The sequence below is a fragment of the Schistocerca serialis genome, chromosome 11 (genome assembly GCF_023864345.2).
Source record: "Schistocerca serialis cubense isolate TAMUIC-IGC-003099 chromosome 11, iqSchSeri2.2, whole genome shotgun sequence".
Classification (NCBI taxonomy): Eukaryota; Metazoa; Arthropoda; class Insecta; order Orthoptera; family Acrididae; genus Schistocerca; species Schistocerca serialis.
In genome coordinates this window covers 211,273,091-211,292,826 of record NC_064648.1, presented here as the reverse complement: position 1 = coordinate 211,292,826, position 19,736 = coordinate 211,273,091, and the positions used below count along the sequence as shown (strand labels likewise).

At 43.4% G+C, this 19,736-nt stretch overlaps 1 protein-coding gene across 1 annotated transcript in view; it reads left to right on the top strand.

Annotated features, from left to right (window-relative positions):
- The window catches only part of LOC126426664 (voltage-gated potassium channel subunit beta-2), a 718,526-nt gene that overhangs the window by 486,651 nt on the left and 212,139 nt on the right, over positions 1-19,736 (top strand). The gene's annotated exons all lie outside the window — the stretch shown is intronic.

The following is a 19,736-nucleotide window of genomic DNA, read 5'->3' as shown; positions in this document are numbered from 1 at the left end:
AGCCACGGGTCGTAACACATCTGAAATGTAACGTCCACTGTTCAAAGGGCCGTAAATGCAAACAAGAGGTGACCGAGACGTGTAACCAGTGGCACCCCATACCATCACGCCGAGTGATACGCCAGTATGGCGATGACGAATACACGCTTCCAATGTGCGTTCACCGCGATGTCGCCAAACACGGATGCGACCATCGTGATGCTGTAAACTGAACCTGGATTCATCCGAAAAAATGACGTTTTGCCATTCGTGCACCCAGGTTCGTCGTCGAGTACACCATGGCCGGCGCACCTGTCTGTGATGCGGCGTCAAGGGTAACCGCAGCCACGGTCTCCGAGCTGATAGTCCGTGCTGCTGCAAACGTCTTCGAACTGTTCGTGCAGATGGTTGTTGTCTTGAAAATGTCCCCATCAGTTGACTCAGGGATCGAGACGTGGCTGCACGATCTGTTACAGCCATGCGGATAAGACGCCTGTCATCTCGACTGCTAGTGATACGAGGCCGTTGGGATGCAGCACGGCGTTCCATATAACCCTCCTGAACCCACCGATTCCATATTCTGCTAACAGTCATTGAATCTCGACCATCGCGAGCAGCAATGTCGCGATACGATAAACCGCAATCGCGATAGGCTACAATCCGACCTTTATCAAAGTCGGAAACGTGATGCTACGCATTTCTCCTCCGTACACGAGGCATCTCAACAACGTCTCACCAGACATCGCGGGTCAACTGCTGTTTGTGTATGAGAAATCGTTTGGAAATTTTCCTCATGTCAGCACGTTGTACGTGTCGCCACCGGCGCCAACCTTGTGCTGAGAATGCTCTGAAAAGCTAATCATTTGCGTATCAGAATTTTAATGGGCAGTAGTATATATATATATATATATATATATATATATATATATATATATATATTATGTAGGTATATATATATTATGTAGGTATATATATATTATGTAGGTATAGCAGATTTAATACAATATATTTATTTACTTGCCAGAACTAGACTACACCTTATGTTTTATGTTTGCACGCCGCAATGTTCGCCTACAGTGCTTTTGAAGGATGTTTAATCAACGTATGTTCACATGTCAAAGTTTGATGTAATTACAATTTCACAATTTTAAGGCATTTCTGCTTTACTTCTGTTGTGAAACCATGCTCCTTGCCAAATTTCGTGATTCAACGTCAACGGGAAGTACCGTATACATTCTGATGTGTGAGTTGCTAATATGAAAATATTTGATACAAATGGTCGTATCTTTTGATTGTAATGTCTTGGAAGCTTGAATGGACTGTAGACCTTAATACATGACAGAGATTCGAACCTGATACGTCTGCTTGGTCCTGAGAAAAAGTGATCTTAACAGTCGCTGAGACAGACAAAAGGAGGGACTGCAAATCGATCCCGTAAGTATTCCGTTTATACATACCTAGGCTCGGAACCATGAAAATAATGCCTTAGCTTTTTGTGTATCATTATGCACTGACGTAACACGTGAATCTTATGCAATTTTTTTTTTTTTTTTGTATGTTTCAAATGTGTCTGTGTTCTTGTGTAGTGAAAAAGTATTTTACTACGTTATTTGTGGGAAATACTTGTTATAGTTACGTATGTATCATAACATCTCAGCATGATGTGGAGAATGGAAGCGCTTGCTTACCTGTAGTAATTAACACAAAAGTGATCCAGAAAGTTCATGCACACCAAATGTAAAGAATAAATAAAAACGAAAACCCACTGATGATGGCACAGTGGTGCCGAAACATGTTTGGGTACTGAGGAAAACAGTTTTTTGCATAACTGGCGGACCTCACATCCAACAACTGCTGTACTATTTATCTGGCAGACAGTGAGAAAATAGACGTAACCAAATCGAGAAATCAGACCAGCTCTATTAACAGCTTTTTCAGCAGTAGATAACGACATTTTAATTTTTCATGTAGCAATACAGCTCGACGAACTTCGGTGACGTAATAGATTCTTTCGTAGAAAGGACAGCACGCCGTGTAACGGCGTAGCAAGATTAGAGAGAAAGAAAAAGCTGAAACCTAAGGACTGAAGAAATGTGTACTGTCTTTCTTGTCTCTTGTCTTTACTGCTTTTATGTTGCCTACATTTAATTTTATGTCAGATAAAAGACAAAGTTATTAGCTAAACAGGCAATAAAGAGAGCAAATTTCCTGAAGAGTTCTTATTCTCCCGGTCAAAAATAATCCCACCCAGTATTAATAGCGAGGTTTTTTTTATTTTAAGCAATAAAATAAAAAAGAGTTGCAGGATGTCAAACCGGCGGACTGGGAGCAGGAGAAGCACCACAGGGCATTTTAATTTCCGCTGTCCTAAATACAGTTTCGATGGCCTCCATTACAAAGTATACACGCTTGAATTCCACAGAGCGAACTGCAGTGACGTACCATAGAAGAACGCTGCGTGAAGGGGGCGTGGCATTCCACTCTGGGACACTTAGGACCAAATAACATGTCTTACATTTCCTCGAACGCGTATGTTTTATGTGTCAAACTCTTCAGAAAGACGTGCCATACAGAATGATCGTATTTTCGTAAATACCGGCCGGAGGTGAATCTGTACCAGTGCCGACACGGCTTAAAACTGAATGCAAACTGCCCACGCTATCTCATCGAGTACTTGAGACTGACAAGGGGAGGCCGCCAATTGTGAAATTCAGATTCGATTCATACTGCGCATAATAAAAGCTCATGGCCAGAGGTGTAATGTGGCAAAGCACCAAGATGCACTTCTCAGCCGTTGTCGAGAAAATCGACAGTTAAAAGAAACCGTTGTGGTGAAATACCCTCTACGATTAATGATTTCCTACAACGTCGTGGCGCAGCGGTATGCGCTTGGGTTCGTAATCCGAAGGTCGACGGATCGAATCTCGCGCCATGCAACCTTTCTTTTTTTTTTAGTATTTGTTTTTTGTAATTCATAATTCATATATATATATATATATATATAATTCCCGGCAATCAGTTGCAACAATTATGTGTATAATAAGTTGTTGAAAGTCGTTTGTCGTGGAAAAACTGGCGACTTCGAACATCATTATCTTTTCCGCAAACAAAGTTGTATTTCACAAATGTTATTAATTATCTTCATAATGTTATCCACGTACAGTTAACGGAAGACGTAGAAACGATATTCCGAAACGAATACGTATAGCGTAAGTCAAACGTTCGAATTAGAGTATTGACACCACGAACACAAATTTGCTGTGGCAGGTATGAAATATAAACTCCGTTACTCGCTCGTTACACTTGAAGGACAGATGTTGAATGGGCCGAAACGAGCCGCCGCATAACAGCGTAGTCGCCTGCTAACTTCGAAAGAAGGTAGATGCGGTCCTTAGCGCAACTTATAACATCGTCGAAAATCAGTGCGGACGGGAGAGCTTTGGTACACCCTGTTAAAAAAAAGGGAAAAATCGAGGCGGTACAATTGGAGGGCGATCCGCCTTCACCAACATGCGTAAGCAATTCATTAATACTATATATATATATATATATATATATATATATATATATATATATATATATATATATATATATGAATTACCAAAAACTAATAATAAAAAAAAAAGGTTGCATGGCGCGAGATTCGATCCGGCGACCTTCGGATTACTAACCCGAGCGCTTTCCGCTGCGCCACGACGCTGTAGAAAATTGCTAATCGTAGAGAGTATTTCACCGCAACGGTTTCTTTTAACTGTCGATTTTCTCGACAACGGCTGAGAAGTGCATCTTGGTGGTTTGCCACATTACACCTTTAGCCATGAGCTTTTATTATGCGCAGTATGAATCGAATCTGAATTTCACAATTGGCGGCCTCCTCTTGTGAGAGCTTTTAGTGACTTCCAGCTAACGTTAAGCGTAATATCAAACGTTTTCAGTACTGTGCAGGTGAATAATCCGAAACTAATAAAAGTAATAAGTTTCCTTTAATTTACGTCTATGGTCACAAACTTTTTGTTAACAGATTACCGGTTTCGGTCTTTAATGACCATCATCAGATCTGTTTCATAAAAACAAAGTCCTAATGTACTGCAGCCGTAGTGGCATCGTCAAATTAACATTTGACGATGTCGTTTATCGAATAATAGAGTCATCAGAAGATCAAATCAAACTGCAAAACGATTTCGAAAAGATATCTGAATGGTGCGAAAAGTGGCAGTTGACCCTAAATAAAGAAAAGTCTGAGGTCATCCACATGAGTGCTAAAAGGAATTCGTTAAACTTCGGTTACACGATAAATGCGTCTAATCTAAAAGCCGTCAATTCAAGTAAATACCTAGGTATTACAATTATGAACAATTTAAATTGGAGGAACACATAGAAAATGTTGTGGGGAAGGGTAACCTAAGACTGCGTTTTATTGGGAGGACACTTAGAAAATGTAACAGACCTACTAAGGAGACTGCCTACACTACATTTGTCCGTCCTCTTTTAGAATACTGCTGCGTGGTGTGGGATCCTTACTAGATAGGACTGACGGAGTACATCGCAAAAGTTCAAAGTTTTGTACTATCGCGAAATAATGTGAGAGAGTGTCAGAAATTATACAGGATTTGGGCTGGAAATCATTAAAAGAAAGTCGTTTTCCGTTGCGACGGATTCTTTTCACGAAATTCCAGCCACCAACTTTCTCCTCCGATTGCGAAAATATTTTGTTGACACCGACCTACATAGGGGGCAACGGTCACCACGATAAAATAACAGAAATCAGAGCTCGTACGGAAAGATATAGGTGTTCATTCTTTCCGGGCACTATACAAGATTGGAATAAGAGAGAAGGTGGTTCGATGAACCCACTTCGACGCACTTAAATGTGATTTGCAGAGTATCCATTTAGATGTAGATGTATTGGCCCTTGGCCATTATCTTCATTTTCGCGGGATTTCGCCGAATGCCGTAAGAGTTCGAGGCTGGCATGCACCCCATTGAACTGATAACTGATCAGCTGGTCGTTAGTAGTTCAAATGTTCAAATGGCTGTGAGCACTATGGGACTTAACTTCTGAGGTCATCAGTCCCCTAGAACTTAGAACTACTTAAACCTAACTAACCTAAGGACATCACACACATCCATGCCCGAGGCAGGATTCGAACCTGCGGCCCTAGTAGCAGCGTGGTTCAGGACTGAAGCGCCTAGAACCGCTCGGCCACCGCGGCCGGCATTATATAATAAACTTTCATAATTCGACATCTACATATTTATGGTGTTCGGAAATTCCCGTTACAAACTTGTAGCATCTACATCTACATGACTACTCTGCAATTCACATTTAAGTGCTTGGCAGAGAGTTCATCGAACCACAATCATACTATCTCTCTACCATTCCACTCCCGAACAGCGCGCGGGAAAAACGAACACCTAAACCATTCCGTTCGAGCTCTGATTTCTCTTATTTTATTTTGATGATCATTCCTACCTATGTAGGTTGGGCTCAACAAAATATTTTCGCATTCGGAAGAGAAAGTTGGTGACTGAAATTTCGTAAATAGATCTCGCCGCGACGAAAAACGTCTTTGCTGTAATGACTTCCATCCCAACTCGCGTATCATATCTGCCACACTCTCTCCCCTATTACGTGATAATACAAAACGAGCTGGCCTTTTTTGCACCCTTTCGATGTCCTCCGTCAATCCCACCTGGTAAGGATCCCACACCGCGCAGCAATATTCTAACAGAGGACGAACGAGTGTAGTGTAAGCTGTCTCTTCAGTGGACTTGTTGCATCTTCCAAGTGTCCTGCCAATGAAACGCAACCTTTGGCTCGCCTTCCGCACAATATTATCTATGTCGTCTTTCCAACTGAGGTTGTTCGTACTTAGTTGAATTGACAGCCTTGAGAATTGTACTATTTATCGAGTAATGGAATTCCAACGGATTTCTTTTGAAACTCGTGTGGATCACCTCACACTTATCGTTATTTAGCGTCAACTGCCACCTGCCACACCGTACAGCAATCTTTTCTAAATCGCTTTGCAACTGATACTGGTCTTCGAATGACCTTACTAGACGGTAACAGCATCATCTGCGAACAGCCTAAGAGAACTGCTCAGATTGTCACCCAGGTCATTTATATAGATCAGGAACAGCAGAGGTCCCAGGACGCTTCCCTGGGGAACACCTGATATCATTTCAGTTTTACTCGATGCTTTGCCGGCTATTACTACGAACTGCGACCTTCCTGACAGTAAATCACGAATCCAGTCGCACAACTGAGACGATACCCCATAGGCCCCGCAGCTTGATTAGAAGTCGCTTGTGAGGAACGGTGTCAGAAGCTTCCCGGAAATCTAGAAATACGGAATAAACTTGAGATCCCCTGTCGATAGCGGCCATTGCAGAGAGGAGTGAGTACACAATATTTTGAACTGGACCCCATTTCTGGAAATGTATTGTTTCCGTGCTACGGCTGTTTGACAACATGCTGGTAACGCGATCACTTTTACAAGTAACTGACTAGGCGTGACACAGTACGTCGCTTGTTTTACAGATCCACTCACTAATAGCCAATGAAATTACTCGTGTGCTCTTGTCGGGTTCTCTTCAACGTGATGCAGTTCGGCCTCTTCCACTTCGCGTGTGCGGCGTCTCCTTGGAGCACCAAACTCACGCCCGCTTACGGTGAAGGTACCCGTTTCTCGAAGCTGTTCCTTAAGTGTGGCGCAAAGGGTACGCGATGGAGTCGGACGCTGTGGATAACGATCTTGACGAAGGCGGCCAGCAGCTCATTCATTACCATGAGCTCCGCCATTCACAAGGATCACACCGGTGTATTCTGCATACTTGTACTCAACCGCGTCGCTCTGACAGTCACAGACACTTGAATGAGGCTCGAACAAGGGCACGCCGTTAGGAAGACGTCAAGTTACATCGGCACATCCAACGTAACCACCCCCCCCCCCCCTCCCCATCATGGCTACCCTCATGCATACTTGTCTAACAAACGTGTTTTGAAACAGTATTTATTTAAAATACACTACTGGCCATTAAAATTGCTACACCACGAAGATGACGTGCTACAGACGCGAAATTTAACCTACAGGAAGAAGATACTGTGATATGGAAATGATTAGCTTTTCAGAGCATTCACACAAGGTTGGCGCCGGTGGTGACACCTACAACGTGCTGACATGAGGAAAGTTTCCAACCGATTTCTCATACACAAGCAGCAGTTGACCGGCGTTGCCTGGTGAAACGTTGTTGTGATGCCTCGTGTAAGGAGGAGAAATGCGTGCCATCACGTTTCCGACTTTGATGAAGGTCGGATCGTACCCTATCGTGATTGCGGTTTGTGCTATCGCGACATTGCTGCTTGCGTTGTTCGAGATCCAATGACTGTTAGCAGAATATGGAATCGAAGGGTTCAGGAGAGAAATACGGAAAGCCGTGCTCGATCCCAACGGCCTCGTATCACAAGCAGTCGAGATGGCAGGCATCTTATCCGCACGGCTGTAAAGGATCGTGCAGCCACGTCTCGATCCCCGAGTCAACAGATGGGGACAATGCAAGACAACAACCATCTGCACGATCAGTTCGACTACGTTTGCAGCAGCATGGACTATCAGCTCGGGGACCGTGGCTGCGGTTACCGTCGACGCTGCATCACAGACAGGTGCGCCTGCCATGGTGTACTCGACGACGAACCTGGTTGCACGAATGGCAAAACGTCATTTTTTCGGATGAAACCAGGTTCCGTTTACAGCATCACGATGGTCGCATCCGTGTTTGGCGACATCGCGGTGAACGCACATTGGAACCGTGTATTCGTCATCGCCATACTGGCGTATCACCCGGCGTGATGGTATGGGGTGCCATTGGTTACACGTCTCGGTCACCTCCTGTTCGCATTGACGACACTTTGAACAGTGGACGTTACATTTCATATGTGTTACGACCCGTGGCTCTACCCTTCGTTCGATCCCTCCGAAACCCCACATTTCAGCAGGATAGTGCACGAACGCATTTTCCAGGTCCTGTTGGGGCCTTTCTGGATACAGAAAATGTTCGACTGCTGCCTTGTCCAGCACACTCTCTAGATCTCTCACTAATTGAAAACGTCTGGTCAATGGTGGCCGAGCAACTGGCTCGTCACAATACGCCAGTCACTACTCTTGATGAACTGTGGTATCGTGTTGAAGCTGCACGGGCAGCTGTACCTGTAGACGCCATCCAAGCTCTGTTTGACTCAGTGCCCAGGAGTCCCGAGGCCGTTACTACGGCCAGAGGTGGTTGTTCTTGGTACTGATTTCTCAGGATCTATGCACCCAAATTGCATGAAAATGTAATCACATGTCAGTTCTAGTATAATATATTTGTCCAATGAATACGCGTTTATCATCTGCATTTCTTCTTGGTGTAGCAATTTTTATGGCCAGTAGTCTATTGTGTGCCGACTCTTCTCTGTTTGTAACGGGAATTTCCGAACACCCTGTATAACTACTCCAACAAATAATCTGTCTACTGTAACACCGACAGCATGAAAGGAGTAAATTTATATAGGTGTGTGACAGGAACTGTGACATACATGGATTATAGATATCAAGACCAACCGATGTACGTAGCAAACCATAATAGTACAGGGTGTTTTCGTAAGAGTGCGCAAAAGTTTAACAGGAGTATGCTCCACTGAACACATTGAGGTAGGGAACCTGTGGTCGCAGGAGCCAACTTAAGGAGATAATAGGAACAAAATCACATTAATGTATACTTTTTAGTTTACTTTAATTAACTGCAAATACCATCACTGACACAGCGAAGGTTCAATTTGTACTGTATCTTAAGGGGCTCCGGAAAGGCTCAAAATCATGAAAAGTTCAATTTTTACTTTTTTCCTTTTTCTGAATCTGCAGACTATTACCTTTTAATAGATATATAATTTATTCAATTCCGAATACTACAACTATTTTTAAATTTTTTTTGAAATGTGTTCTACGTGGGCGTGACCCACTGTGGCGCTGTTAAACTGCTGTCAAATGGTGTTATTATTAACGTCCGTGTTCATCAGGTACATTTTAGTGATGTGAGATAAAGTATGTGTTGTGGCTAACCTGTGATGGTTCAATATATATCGCTGGTGTGATTGTCGATTGTTTCATGTTTATTTACTCTGTCGTTATCTCGAAAATATTCGTAATTAATTCTGTTTCTTGAGTCTCTGTTTTGTTGAAGTATAATAATGAGTAAAAGTAAAGTTATTAGAAATCCTCTGAAGGCTTTTAAGAAAAGGAGAAATGTTGGAAAGCCAAAGGTATGTGTTATTACTGTAAACAATAAAGACGATAACCAAGTGAGTGCACCTAACCTCTCAAGTACACCCGCCCATGGCAGTCAAAGTGGGAAAGAAAATCCTTCACAGAAGAAGCTTGGTTCCATGAGTGAAAACTATGAATGTTTTATGGGCGAATCGGATGTGAATGAAATATTTGATATGTCGGTTCTCAAAGGAATTTTTTCAAACTGTGTAAGATGTATTCATTGTAGTGAAGTTGGTCTGGAACTCTCCATAATAAAGCACGTAGGACATGCTAGTGAAATACAACTGAAATGTGATAAGAGTTTATACATGACCACCTTTTGGAACAGTGTTGCAGTAACTGCAACTGAAGAAAATGGTAGCAAAATCTACGAACACAACAACGAGCGATGCTTGCTTTAGACAAGGAACGCCTTCGGGCTGCAGACAGGGCTGTAAAGAGTCTAGAAATACAAGCAAGAGTAAACAGGAGGAGGAACAAGAGGAAGCTGGAGGAGGAGTTTGCAGAGGATGAAGATAATCCATCCTATGGACCTGGAATGCACTAAAAAGTTAATCCAATCTTTGTCGCTCGATTCCCAAAACTTTTATTTTCTCATGCTAATTACATGTTTCCTAAGGATCTTCCAAACATAATATGTTTGGAAACTTTCAGTAAATGTTACACAGTACCTTCTGCATAATTTAACACAGCCTTTTTCCAAAAAACTGTATATTTGTGAATATATAAATAAAAAATTGCAAAAAAATGTTGTGTATTTTTCATTACAATTGAAAAAAAAATCATCTTTAATAACTGAACTAAAATTTTGTAAAATCCCTGTGTTAAGCTGTAGCCCATATTCCAATAAATAATCTGTAAAAAGTTCAACTTCCTACCTCAAATACTTTGTGAGGAAGGATGTAATTTATAAGCGTTATTTTAACATTGCAAGTACAGGGCGTTCCGGAGCCCCTTAAAAAATCTGGCGAAACTGACGGCCGTCAACCTCAGTGCAAGCATGACATCGGCGAACAAGATTCTGACGCAAATATCCCCGGTGTGTTAAGCGTTACATCACAGGTAGCTACAATTCTGGCAACCGATTCTATCTGCATATCCACTGGGCTCTCATACACTCGTGACTTCAGATATCTCCATAGGAAAGAATCAAGGATATTCAGGTGACCTCACAGGCCATGGAATAGGACTTCCCAATCCAGTGACCAGGAAATACGGCATTGAGATGACTGCGGGACATCCACACTGAAGAGGGCAGGTGCATGGGTCATGTTGGATCGGTCTGTCGTTGATTCATACCACGTTCTGTCATGCGACAATGTAAATACGATACAACACAGCCACCTTGTGGACAAGTAAAGTAAACAAAACCTGCATCATGACTTCTCAGTAATAAGGCACGTCCTCGTTATTTCCTTTTAGGAAACAAAGAATTTACATGCAAACAAACAGCACTGTACTTGTAAACTATTATGCATGTTAATTCTAAATAAGCTGGAAAACAGTAATGCTAGACAAAGCGGTAGACAAGTTTATTTCCATATCTCTTTAAGCTGGCTTTTCCGACCCCACGCCGGCCGCAGTGACGGAGCGGTTCTAGGCGCTTCAGTCTGGAACCGCGCGACCGCTACGGTCGCAGGTTCGTATCCTGCCTCGGGCATGGATGTGTGTGATGTCCTTAGGTTAGTTAGGATTAAGTAGTTCTAGGGGACTGATGACCTCAGATGTTAAGTCCCATAGTGGCTCAAATGGTTCAAATGGCTCTGAGCACTATGGTCATCAGTCCCATAGAACTTAGAACTACTTAAACCTAACTAACCTAAGGACATCACACAACACCCAGTCATCACGAGGCAGAGAAAATCCCTGACCCCGCCGGCAATCGAACCTGGGAACCCGGGCGCGGGAAGCGAGAACGCTACCTCACGACCACGAGCTGCGGACCAGTCCCATAGTGCTCAGAGCCATTTGAACCATTTTTTTCCGGCCCCACGTTCCCTATCTCAAATTGGTCAGTGGAGCATTCTCTATGTCTTGTTACATTTTTGCACGCTCTCACGGAAACAACATGTATAACAGGTTAAATTATTATTTAAATATTTGAAATATTGTAGCGAACGATATACTTTCCACAGATAACATGAATATGGCGTTCGTGCCTATAGCAATAAACAATATAATCAAACACAGCAGCGTCTTTGCTCTCATAAGATGCACAACAACGCAGCGAGCCCAGGTAAATGCAAACAGTAACGAATCTCTCTCTAAGGTTCATGAATAAAAATAAACGCAGCAAAATATGATAGTCGTATAACAGATGCGTAGTTGTCTCTTCGATTCTTGTTACATAACGATGTATCTGACAGAAAGAGGACAACGTCGAAATAGGCAGTTTCGCAGAAATGGCTATAGAGGCAGAATTATAGATGGCGGAGTTAATAATCCGCATCCCTCCTCGCAGAATAACTATGCTAATTCTTCTCGGAAGTGGCTAGCATCCTCCGCGAAACATCTCTATTCCGGAAGGCACATTCCCGTCTCCGTTTTTGGCAGCGGTTCAGCGCTTGTGCGCTGACTGCGGCTGAATCCGCGCCAGACGCAGCACTGCGCCAACACCAGCGCCGACGGTGGCGCCGCCGGCAACTACACGCCTGCGATGCTCCAGTACAGCTAATCGCCCGGGCTGCGTAACATCTCTGGTGCGGTGCGCGCTCTAGAGCGCATCTCTGCCCGCTGCCGCAGTATTAATATCACTGGCGAGCGGGCGACTTCGCGTCTTTGGCGTACGCTAGCGTAATATTCGCCTTCGATGCGTGACAACTACGAAACATTACCGGGACGCAACAAATAAGTTGCGTGCCGTATATTAAGTCAGTGCAGCGTCTCTTTAGCTTCTGCGTACACCGTATTATCGACAAATATATTTTAAAATTGTTAACGGACCACTTAGTTAAAAAAATCTTCCTACGCACATTGTTTGACTCTGTTGTGTGTGACGTGATGTGACACATCTCTTTTTTTGCGACCTATGAAATTTTGCAGTGTTATTTTAATAGGCAGTTCTGTCATCTCTACAAGATTCTTAACTGAAGATCATAAATGTCGTGATTGCGCGAAATTCGTGTAGAAATATGGGATATAGCAAGACATCACAGCTCTAGGTAAGTGAACTTACATTCCAAAATTTTCTAAGCTGTACCGATTTTCAAAACACGTAAGCACACAGCTCCGATCTGTAAAAACTCGTGAAGTACTTGTCGTAAATCAGAAAATTGCAACTACTGAGTATGTAGTCCTAACTAACGTAAATGAAAACAGTCACCAGTTGGAAGTAAGTAGCGTGAGGCAATTTTTTTCTGGGATCTATGAAATACGCATTTCACTTTTAATTGGAGTTTCTGGCAGTTCCGCAGGATTTCTAACTGAAGGTCATTGGCCTACATATTGAGACTGCGTGAAATTCGAACAGGAGTGAGGGATGTAGCAAGATTGCACAGACTTATGTTGCTAAACTCTACGGATTTTCATAATACGTATGCAGTCAGATTCAAGAGCTAATGTAATGTTTAAAATAGGTCTACTTGTACTGAATCAAGAAGTCGCAAATACTCAGATGATTCGCAACTAATAGAAATGAAAACAGTCAATAGTTCGAAGTAGTGCAAGACATTTTTTCTGTAACGTATGACATTTCTACCGTAATTCAGTTACTGCCGACCGTTAGAGAATGTGCTGCATGGGAACAGAATGTGCAATGTTGTCAGACGTCCAGTTTGAAATCACGTGAATCCGAAATTTTCTCAACTATCGATTTTATAATGTGCTTGCCGTCTCCTACAGGCGTACATAACACGCGAAATAGTTATCTCGAACAGTTGTACTGTAAGTATAGGATTCTATAAAAATATCATAAAAGATGGAAAATAAATATTTCGAACTGTGTAATCTTTAGATCAGTGCAAGACTATTGTATCCAGTCTATGAAATTTTACAGTGTAATTTTAATACATTTCTGCTTGATTGAGTGAAATGCGAGTAGAAACAAGAGATATTAGTAGTACCACGGATTCTTGAATAAGCGGATACGGAGTTTTCTTACCTCCGTTGTTTTTGAAAGGTGTCAACCGCGCCTTAGTGCTGATGTTACGCATGCAACAAAAATCTAGGAACCGCAAGTGTAGAGTGATCCAAAGTGACACGAAAATTGTAAAAAAAGAAAGCATTTAAATATATGACCTTTAGACCAGTGAATTTTCTGCGATCTATGAAATTTCACAGTGTAATGTTAATACATAGGCCTATTTCGTCTAGAACACTAGACTGATAATCCGAATGGAAGCACGAAACATAGCAATACTACACATCTGTGAAGAAACCAGTTCCGTCAATACTATGCGCATGTTTCGCGACGTAGTCGTCTTCCATAGAAAAATTAACAGAAACGCATGCAGATCATGAATTTTGAAAATCACCTTCGTCCATTTACAGGATGCGACATATTGGGGGATCATAGGGCCCGTGGAACGTGAACTTTTCTTAACTGTATAGCTTTTGAAAAAATTAACTGGCCTTGTTTACATTTGCATCTATACTCAGTGAACAAATGGTAAGGGCGAGCAAAGGATGCTTTTCATTGTATCATACACACCGCTTGACAGAAACAGTGACATACCAAGACGGGAAACAGGAAACAAAATGAAAATTCGCGGCTTGCCGGGTATGTGATCCTATTTCGGTGACTACAATGTTGAGTCAAATTTACAAAAACTTGGCTTTATGTATACTTGACATATCATTAATCATATTTCGTTGATATATGTTTCTCTGCCTCTTTTATAAAAACCTTGAATCACTTCGCATTCACGACTGCAAACGTCAGAAGGTGTCTGAGATATAGCTCGTGTTGAAATGCAAAACAATCACTACAGTTTATCAAAAATAGACATGATTGTCTTACTGGGCTAGCCGTGATATTTCTTTGAATAAATATATGGCATTTCCGTCTCTGATCACTAATCTTTTTATTTTCAGTTATCGGTTTCAGGCTAGCTGCCCACCTTCAGATCTGTTAGATAAAGTTAAAGATATGTAATTATATTTCTTTAACTTTCTCTAGCAGGTATCAAGATGGGCAGCTAGCCTTAAACCGGTTATTGAAAACAAAAGAAATTAGCGATCAAAGACTAAAATGCCATATTTTTTAAATCACTACAGTAACATACATTTCTCCAGTAGGTAATGACCAGAGCGTAAACGCTATCCCTTTTTCTCGTTATTTTCGGCTTCGCTAATTGGTGTTCTGCTTTTAAATTTCTCCCTCAATATTATATTGGAAGGCCAGCGAAAACGTCAACCGCTATGTGTGCAGTGTTTTCGGATAATGCAAACGAAAACTGGAACTACAATTTCGAGTTCTTCGGTAATTTTCTACCAGTCAAATTTATTTTCCTTCAAAATTTCTAGTGAAGATCTCTTGGAATTCAGACGCACATATCATATTTGTGTCAGCAACATTAATCTCTCTTTAGACCACTCCATCTCTGACACAACTCATGTCAAAACAACACCAGATGTAGACAAGGCAGCAGACGGAAGCTTTGTGTACTGCTAGCGCCGAAGCGGAGAGGACATCAACTCAAATGTTCAAATGTGCGTGAAATCTTATGGGACTTAACTGCTAAGGTCATCAGTCCCTAAGCTTACACACTACTTAACCTAAATTATCCTGAGGACAAACACACACACCCCCATGCCCGAGGGAGGACTCGAACCTCCGCCAGGACCAGCCGCACATTCCATGACTGCAGCGCCTCAGACCGATCGGCTAACCGCGCGCGGCAGCACATGAACTCCCTTCGATGGTTCGCTACAAGACCGACAACCAGAGGAACACGAGCGAATAGTAGCGAATGCGAACCGAATACGGCCGAATGCAGCTCCCTCGCGCTTGTCTACCTTTTACTCCCGAGAGAAGCTTCGATCGTTGATGCATGTTCGCTTGTATTCGCTCCAGTGTAAATCCGCCGTGTGATCTACACTGAAGCGCCAAAGAAACTGGTATTCGTATGCGTATTTAACTACAGAGAGCCGGCCGGTGTGGCCGTGCGGTTCTGGACGCTTCAGTCCGGAACCGCGGAGACTGCTACGGTCACAGGTTCGAATCCTGCCTCGGACATGGATGTGTGTGATGCCCTTAGGTTAGTTAGGTTTAAGTAGTTCTACGTTCTAGGGGACTGATAACCTCAGAAGTTAAGTCCCATAGTGCTCACAGACATTTGAACCATTTTGAACTACAGAGATATGTAAACAGCCAGAATATGGCGACGCCTATATACGAGGGTTGGAACTTAAAAAGTGGCAACTATTTATTCACAACCGATACAAAAGAGTTACGTGTTTGCACCTGTTGCTGTCCTTCAAAGTAGTCACCAGCGTTGTGTAGAACCCATGCCAGCGATGTGGAAGGCGTAGCATGCCGTTGGCAGAGCGTGTTCTGTTGATGGTGCGAATGGAGCGGTCTTCTACCTGTCGAATCTCTGCAACCTAAAGCGAATGCCACGAAGTGGTTCCTTCATCTTCGGAATCAAATCAGAGTCACAAGGACTTAGGTCGGGGGAGTATGGTGGACGATACAGTACTTCCCAGTCCCATGGACCGAACAGAGCAGCCACAGCTTGCGCTGTATGCGCCCGCGCATTGTCGTGCAGAATGATGCGTGGGTTGCGCAGAAAGTGTCACCGCTTCTTTTGCAAAGCTGGCCGCAGGTGATGCTCCAAAAACGAACAGTAATACTGTGCGTTGACGGTCTGCCGTGGAGGAACCTAATGCGTTAGCATAACACCATCACAGCCGTACACGAGAATCGCCATAGCTTTAGCTCCATTCGCACCATCTGCTAACGGTATACTACGCCTCCCACATCGCTGGCATGGGTTCTACACAACGCTGGTGACTACTTTGACGGACAGCAACAGGAGCAAACATGTAACTCTTTTGTATCGGTTGTGAATAAATATTTGCCACTATTTAAGTTCCAAGCCTCGTAAGACGACCAGGATCTGAAGCAGATGTTACATCGGTTACTGCTGTCACAATGGCAGTGTTGTGGACTGGCAAGACAGCCAATCCACAGTGACGGGTAGCCGAAAGGCACGCGTTTAAGCTCACGCAGGCTGGCGTGAGGTCTGGAACAGTTAAAGGAGTTATACTAGCAAAAAAGGCACATAGCTGCTGGAATACTTAACTTTAATCCATAATTGGTGAACATCGGTCTGACGGTACATGCATCACAAGATAAATAGCAAATGATAATGGCGCCTTGCTAGGTCGTAGCAAATGACGTAGCTGAAGGCTATGCTAACTATCGTCTCGGCAATTGAGAGCGTAATTTGTCAGTGAACCATCGCTAGCCAAGTCGGCTGTACAACTGGGGCGAGTGCTAGGAAGTCTCTCTAGACCTGCCGTGTGGCGGCGCTCGATCTGCAATCACTGACAGTGGCGACACGCGGGTCCGACGTATACTAACGGACCGCGGCCGATTTAAAGGCTACCACCTAGCAAGTGTGGTGTCTGGCGGTGACACCACAGGCAGCTTATGAAAATTTAAGTGGGTTTGAACATGGGATACAGTATCTCCGAGGTAGCGATGAATTGGGAATTTTCCCGTACGACGATATCATGAATCTGGTAAAACATCAGATCTCCGACATCGCTGCGGCCGGACAAGATCCTGTAAGAACGGGACCAACGACGACTGAAGAGAATCGTTCAATGGAACAGAAGTACAACCCTTCCGCAAACTGCTGCAGATTTCATTGCTGAGCCACCAACATGTGTCAGGGTGCGAACCATTCAACGAAACTTCCGGAGCAGAAGGCCCACTCGTGTACCCTTGATGACTGGATGACACAAGACTTTACGCCTCGCCTGGGCCTGTCAAAACCGACACTGGACTCTTGACGACTGGAAACATGTTGCACGGTCGGACGAGTTTCGTTTCAAATTGTATCGAGTGAATGGACGTGTGCGGGTATGCAGACAACCTCATGAATCTAAGGACCCTGCATGTCAGCAAGAGACTGTTCAAGTTGGTGGAGCGTGTGCAGTTGGAGTGATATGGGGCCCCTGATACGTCTAGATACGACTGTGACAGGTGACACATACGTAAGGATCCTGTCTGATCACCTGCATCCATTCATGTCCATTGTGCATTCCGACGGAGTTGGGCAATTTCAGGAGGACAATGCGACACCCCACACGACCAAAATTGCTAGGGAGTGGCTCCAGGAACACTCTTCTGAGTGTAAACACTTCCGCTGGCCACCGAACTCCCTAGACATGAACATTGTTAAGCACATATGGGATTTCTTGCACCCGCTCGTAGTCGTACGAGTTTATAGGTAGCTCTGTAGGATTCGTGGTGTCAGTTCCCTCCAGCACTACTTCTGACATTAGTCGAGTCCTTGTCATGTCGTGTTGCGGCACTTCTGCGCGCTCGCATGGGCCGTACACGACATTAGGACCTAGTTTACACGACGACATTGGGTTGCGCCACTCGTTGCGTGAAATGAGTTGCACGAAAATGGTTTCATATTTTGACTGAAGAGACAGTGAAACCAGTATACACTTCAGTTTCGTCGTGTGGGCTCCTGAGTCGTGCCTGAAATAAAAGTTTTGGCAGCTGCACGTCGCACGAGTTGTGATGGAGTTAAAGCTTGTTGCGTGGAATCGCTGCATAAGAAAAAAATAATAAGAAGAAATGTGTTTCGATTCGTGACTGGATGAAAAAAAGACGTCATCTCGATTGCTCAGCATCAAAAAAATGGCTCTGAGCACTATGGGACTCAACTGCTGAGGTCATTAGTCCCCTAGAACGTAGAACTAGTTAAACCTAACTAACTTAAGGACATCACAAACGTCCATGCCCGAGGCAGGATTCGAACCTACGACCGTAGCGCTCTTGCGGTTCCAGGCTGCAGCGCCTTTAACCGCACGGCCACTTCGGCCGGCTTGCTCAGCATCCTTGCTGAAATAATTTGTAATGGAAGACCCAAGAAGTTCTTTTAATTATCTTAGAATGTCACCAGAACTGTTCACGTTTCTTCTAAATAGAGTTAATTATGCGATAAGGAATATAGGTACTGCAATGCATGAAGCACTGTCGCCAGAACTGAAATTACATATCACGTTGCGTGGATTACAATCGAGAACACTCGGCATGCTACAAGATGCGGTTTTAGTTGATCACGCTTTTTCGTTAACAGCAATAATTATTAACATTAACAATAGTAATTATTAATATTCTCTCTCCTCCCACACAGACCATGAAGCCCCAAAGGTACCGACCGGCTGCCGTATCATCCTCAGCCCATAGGGGTCACTGGATGCGGATATGGAGGGACATGTGTTCAGCACACCGCTCTCCCGGCCGTTTGTCGCTTTACTAGATCGGAGTCGCTACTTTTCAGTAGAGTAGCTCCTCAGTTTGCCTCACAAGGGCTGAGTGCACCCCACTTGCCAACAGCGCTCGGCAGGCGGGATGGTCACCCATCCAAGTGCTAGCCCAGCCCAACAGCGCTTAACTTCGGTGATCTGACGGGAACCGGTGTTACCACTCGGCAAGGCCGTTGACAATTATTAACATTAGCAACAATGATTATTTGAAGTTCAATTGCCCACAGTCGTGCAGGGCGAATCATGACCTTGGAATTGGTTGTAGGTGTATGCAGGTAAATTTCGCGACAGGCTAGTAAGCGTCGCGAGTTTGTCACTTTCGCGCCGTCGATGGTTTGCTTTTAACACGCGAAAATACAATTTACGCGAAGTCCTAATTATCGCGAAAGGGTAGAATATTTGATGAGCCATTGTGGAGGATGTAAGTTTGGATAGAAAGATCATTTTCAAAATCCAATATAAATCCTGTTGATCGAAGTAGTTTAGCAACCAAAAAGCTCGTACGTGGTTATCAGCAGAAACAGTGTACTATCTTTCATGCAAACGTTTAAATTCTACAGCGAGGTGTGGATGATTTGAGGGCGCGAAGTAAACATTTGAAAGCATTTGATTAAATAAAAATGAAAAATATAAAGAAGTTTATTCGTATATTTTGTTATGTCATGAACTGTGATCCTTTCTTATAGTGGTGTAGAGCCTTAGATATTATTAATATTGTGACAGACTGATCGCAAGTGTTCTCGTTGCAAGTAGAGTTCTGGAACTGATTGAGAGTAGCTGGTTCTTAAAGTCTCAAAGGTTAAGTGAAGAATAATATCACACTCAAATAACGCACCATCGAAACCCAGTATCTTTATACTACACTACTGGCCATTAAAATTGCTACACCACGAAGATGACGTGCTACAGACGCGAAATTTAACCGACAGGAAGAAGATGCTGTGATATGTAAATGATTAGCTTTTCTGAGCATTCGAGCAAGGTTGACGCTGGTGG